Below are 6,000 nucleotides of genomic sequence, written 5' to 3' on the forward strand. Positions count from 1 at the left end.
ACTGGCATGCGTTGGCGCACTGCAGCACCAGCGCATGTGCAGTTCAGAACTGATCGGCTGCTGTGCGAAAATGCACAGCATCGATCAGGTCTGAATTAGGCCCGAAGGCTTTAGCAAAATCTAAATAGACCACATCCACTGTTTTATCCTGATCAAAATTGTCGCTTACTTTCTCATAGAAGCGAAATTAAGTTAGTTTGACATAACCTGTCCTTCACAAAACCATATTGGTTCCTGTTGATAAACTTGGAGGTATACAAGTACTCCTGTATGCTATCCCTTATAGATGTCAAACTTACCAGTTTATAGTTACCAGAATAAGTTTTAGCTCCATTTTTAAATATTGGAACTACCTCTGCTGTACGCCAGTCCTTCGGTATCCTGCCTGATGCAATTGAATCACAGAAAATCAAATATAATGGCCTTGCTAGTTCTGAGTTAAGTACTTAGCAACAGGACATTATCATAGCTTTTGTTTTGTAGTACTCCTACCAACAGGTCCTCTCTAGTAAACACTGATGAAAACAATGTATTCAATAAATCTTCTTTATCTTTGTCATCATTAATCAGGTCACCCAACTTGCCCTTTAATGGTCCTATATTCTCCTTTTTTAACCTTTTACTGTTTATATATTTAAAAACTTTTTAGGGTTTGTTTTACTCCTCTTGGCAATTTGCTTTTCGTTTTCTATTTCTCTTGCGTCCTAGAAAATGCTGGGGTCCACATTAGTACCATGGGGTACAGACGGGTCCACTAGGAACCATTGGCACTTTAAGAGTTTGAGAGTGTGGGCTGGCTCCTCCCTCTATGCCCCTCCTACCAGACTCAGTTTAGAAAATGTGCCCAGAGGAGCCGGGCACAGCTAGGGTAGCGCTACAGAGCTTCTCTGGTAAAAGTTTCTTTTTAGAGTTTATTATTTTACAGGGAGGCTGCTGGCAACATCATCCCTGCTTCATGGGACTAAGGGGGGAGTAGTGTTCGCCCTGCGGGGTCTGAGCCACTATCTCCGCTGACAGGATTTTAATTAGCTACCGGTAAATCCTTTTCTCATAGTCCGTAGAGGATGCTGGGCGCCCGCCCAACGCTTCGTGATCATGCAGTGGTTACTTAGTTCAGTACTGCTTAGTTCTTGGTAAGTACTGTTTTGTTACTTGGTAATATTGTTCAGCCGTTGCTGATGTTTCAAGCTAGTTAGCATGGTTTGCCTTGTGTGTGAGCTGGTGTGTTTTTTGTTACAATCCTTGTAGTACTGAAATGACCCCTCCTTCCCGTCAGACTTAAACTCTTTGAAAGCACGCCTCTTATTATCAATTTGCTCCTTAACCTTTTTATTAAGCTACATTGGTTTGAATTGAATACTCATGTGTTTGCTGTCCATGGGAATGAACATATGAGTGTACTTATTGAGCATAATTTTAAAAGCATCCAACATTTCAGCAGTGTTCTTACAATGAAACAAAACTTCCTAATCAATGTCCTTTATTGCTTGTTTCAGCATGTTGAAATTAGCTTTTCTAAAGTTAAAAGTCTAAGTTGGCCCTTATAGTGTTGCTTTTGAAATCTAATATTGAATGTGACCGTATTATGATCGTCATTTCCCAAATTGTCTCCTACTTTAGTATTTGATATAATCTCCACATTATTAGTTAGTACAGGTTGAGTATCCCTTATCCAAAATGCTTGGGACCAGAGGTATTTTGGATATCATATTTTTCCGTATTTTGGAATAATTGCATACCATAATGAGATATCATGGTGATGTTACCTATATCTAAGCACAGAATGCATTTATGTTTCATATACACCTTATACACAAAGCCTGAAGGTCATTTTAGCCAATATTTTTTATAATTTTGTGCATTAAACAAAGTGTGTGTACATTCACACAATTTTTTTATGTTTCATATACAACTAATACACACAGCCTGAAGGTAATTTAATACAGTATTTTTAATAGATTTGTGTATTAAACAAAGTTAGTATACATTGAGCCATCAGAAAACAAAGGTTTCACTATCTCACTCTCACTCAAAAAATTCTGTATTTTGGAATATTACGTATTTCGGAATATTTGGATATGGGATACTCAACTTGTACTACAGGTAGATCCAGAATAGTCCTAAGTCTAGTTGTTTCCTCGATTATTTGAGACAGGTAGTGATCTTTTAGCATATTTAAGAACCTGCTTCCCCTAGCTGCATTAACTGATTTGGTGTTCCAATTTATGTCAGGATAATTAAAATACCCAATGATTAGGACCTCCCACAGTCCTGCAGCTTTTGCAGCTTTTTCAATTTGCTGCAAGAGTTGTAATTCTTTGATCACACTAGAAATATGCACCTGGACATTTCTCCTTTTTTTCCCCTTTTTTTATTTCGTGTTTTGGTTTTGGATTGGATTTCACAAAACTGCCCTTGTGTGTTTTGGTTTTTTTAGTTGTATTTTTTATTTTTTTTATCATAAAAATGAATTCTAAAATCACAGAATTTAGACTTGTTTTTGTTCCTACAGTATTATTAACCTCAATAACATTCATTTCCACTCATTTCCAGTCTATTTTGAACACCTCACAGCTCACAATATTGTTTGCACCAGTTTAGGCCAAAAGGTTGCACCAAAGTAGCTGGAGGACTAAACTAAGCGACAGAAGTGGGTGGCACCTGGCACATCTAGGAGTGGCACTGCAGTGGCAGACAGGATGGCAGTTCTAGAAACTATGCCCAAAAAATGCTCCAAAGAGCACATAACACAAAGAAATAAGGTGCAACCCAACCTTATGTTGTATATATTTAACAGGACATGCGCAGTTTAACAAACCAATCATTTCAGTGACAAGGAATATGACTTGTGGCTGAAATAATTGGTATGTTTAGCCCCCACAAAACAATTTTTAGACGGACTTCCTCCGTTAAGAATTACTGTGAGGATGTTGATGATAAGGTGTTAATTGTATTATAATCTTGTACTATAAATTTCATGTCTTTGCCGCAAATGACATAACATGGAGGAGGTGCCTAGCTGGCTAACGTTCCTACCTCTGCTAAATTTGGCCTCACAAATGGAGCAGATACTTTCATAAAATAATCCCAAACCCAGGAGGGGGCTTTTTTGGTCTTATGCCTAGGCATTACAATGGCTTTCTATATATCATGGTCAACAACTGCAGCCACCAGTGGCTGATTTACACAAACAACATCATTATCAACATACTCACTGTCAGACAGTACACACATATCCCCCTCATCCTGTCGCACTTCCACACACAAATCTTTAATTTGTATTATGTCCTCCTCATCAGATTCATCATCACCATCTTTATTTGTACTGCTCCCCACATGTTCAGATGGTTCAGAAATGGTGGAAAGAGGTGAAAGAGGCTTCTCTCTGAGGACAGTATGAGAAATGTCAGCTGACGTGGACACCCCTAAACGTTCCTCAAGAGTGTCTGGTAGTTCTGATTCTGAATGCTTTTGTTTTTTCTTTCTTTACCACTCTATAATTAAATGGTTTTACATACCCTGGCCTAAGCCCTCTATGCCACTGGGCATCTGCTTTAGCAGATGACATTAGCCTCCATTATCAACACAAAGTGGGCTTGACCTTCACTGACAGCATCGCACAAATGAGTCAGAAATTTATATAATAAATAATTACATACTGCAGTTTATTTCACAGTGTAGCACAAATGAGTCAGAAATGTATATAATAATAATTACACACTGTGGTTGACTTCACCGACAGCATCGCACAATACGTGTATGAGTAGGAAACTATGCTGCGGTCTGACTGGCAGCATCACAGTACTTGTGAAAATAAAATAAAAATTGTATAGTACACATGGGTACAGCAGAAGCAAATTTTTTTTTAGAATTTTAGGCTTTTTGTTTTTAGACTTTATTTTTAATAATTTTATACTTGGGCAGACCCCCTGGATGGATGGACAGATCACCCCTCTTTCAGATACAGCTGGCAGGGCACCACAGGACTGATACAGCAGAAAGGGAACCCCGGGACTGTTTCAGCAGACAGGGCACCCCAGGACAACAGATGGGGTAACCCTGGACTGATATGGCAGACAGGGCAACCCTGGACTGATATGGAAGAAAGGGCACCCCTGGACTGATACGGAAGACAGGGTACCCATGGGCTGATACAGCAGACTTAGCAGCACCCATGAACTAATATGGCAGACAGGCCACACCTGGACTGATATGGCAGACAGGGCACCCCTGGACTCATACAGCAGACAGGTTACCCCTGTACTGATACAGCAGACTTAGCAGCACCCCTGGACTGATTTGGCAGACTGGGCACCCCTGGAGTTATAAAGCAGACAGGGCACCCCTGGACTGATAGAGCAGACAGAGCACCCCTTTCAAATACAGCAAAGAGAGCACCCCTTTTAGATACAGCAGACAGAACACCCGCCCCACCAGAACACCCGCCCCACACCATGCCAGGCAGACACAGTACTGAGACAGACACGTCTGTCCATGCTGGAGTGAAGATAGTGCCTATCACCGGGGATTTATATAGAATCCAAAACCCACGAGAAGCCAACAGTGGGATGATGACGTTTAACCTTGATGACGTCATCGAGGCGGACAGGAAAACCCAATCACAAAATTTTGGGGGGATTTCAGTTTTCAGGGAACCGAACCCACTCATCTCTGAGTCACACTAATGTCTGGTGGTTTGTAGCATTTCCCTATTAACAGCTTTTTTGTATCTTTTCCTCCATTTGAAATCTCAACCCATAATGACTCCACATTATCCCCAGTCCCCTCGTAAAAAAACTTTTTTTAAATTCAGTTTTAGGAATGGTTTAACATAAAAGACATACACCCCATCCCTTTTTATTAGTCCTATGTCTCCTGAAGAGAGTATATCCCTCCACATTTGCTGCCCAGTCATGGAAATCATCCCACCATGTCTCCGTAATGCCTATGATATCATATTGCAATCGTTTCTGATTCCCCCATTATACTTGTTTAGGGCCCCATACGCTACTGCGACATGTTCATCTGACATGTCGCAGGTGATCGCTGGTGATCTGGCAATCTCCCGGGCGGCAGGATCGCCAATGATACATCGTATGCTGTTCTTTTGCATATGATGTATCTTGGGCGATTCTGTCCGATTCCAGCCACGCCTGCGGGGTCAGACCAGATTGAATGTGCAGCACATTCAATCTGGAGGATCCGGTGCTCATGGGGCCGTGCATTGGATCGAATACACAGACAAAATGCCAGATTTCACCCAATATATTGGGCCGAATGCCCGAATTGGGCTGAAATCGGGCATAATCGTTCTAGTGTATGGGGCCCTTAAGGCTTCTTGCATTTGCAAGCATACACTTTACTTTAATAATTCACGGGTCTGTATGTTTTTTTTGTTGATATTGTTTCTTTAGTTGTTTTTTTTATTGATTTACCATCTGCTGGGATTTGACAGCTCACAGTTGGCCTGCCTCTTTATCGAACCTCTACCCCTTCTAACTGTAAACCAACTACCGACCTGTTCATCCTCCTCTACCTCAGGTCCACCCTGCTCCCCCAATGCATCCACAGGGAGCTGCAGATTTCGATCAAGATTGGCACTATCCCTCAATGTTGCAAAGAACTGCTTTAGATCAGATCTCTGGGATTCCAAAGAGACCATTTACTCACATCTCCTGCAGAGGTACTCACCCCGTAGCTGTTGCTCCAGATATGCACTGGGTGAGACTATCAATATTGTTCCCATTAATCCTGTAAAGGGGTAACGCTCTCTAATTTGTAGTTAGCCTTTTACCAATGTATGTTCCTTACATATAGAGACCTAACCAAGGGGGTCATTCCGACCTGATTGTAGCAGTGCTAAATTTAGCACAGCTATGATCACTTACACTGACATGTGGGGGTACACCCAGCACAGGGCTAGTCCACACCGCATGTCAGGCCGCCCCCTCCCCTTCTGCACAAGTACAAAAGCATCGCACAGCAGCAATGCTTTGTACT

Source organism: Pseudophryne corroboree, chromosome 1 (assembly GCF_028390025.1).
Source record: "Pseudophryne corroboree isolate aPseCor3 chromosome 1, aPseCor3.hap2, whole genome shotgun sequence".
In the NCBI taxonomy this organism is placed as follows: Eukaryota; Metazoa; Chordata; class Amphibia; order Anura; family Myobatrachidae; genus Pseudophryne; species Pseudophryne corroboree.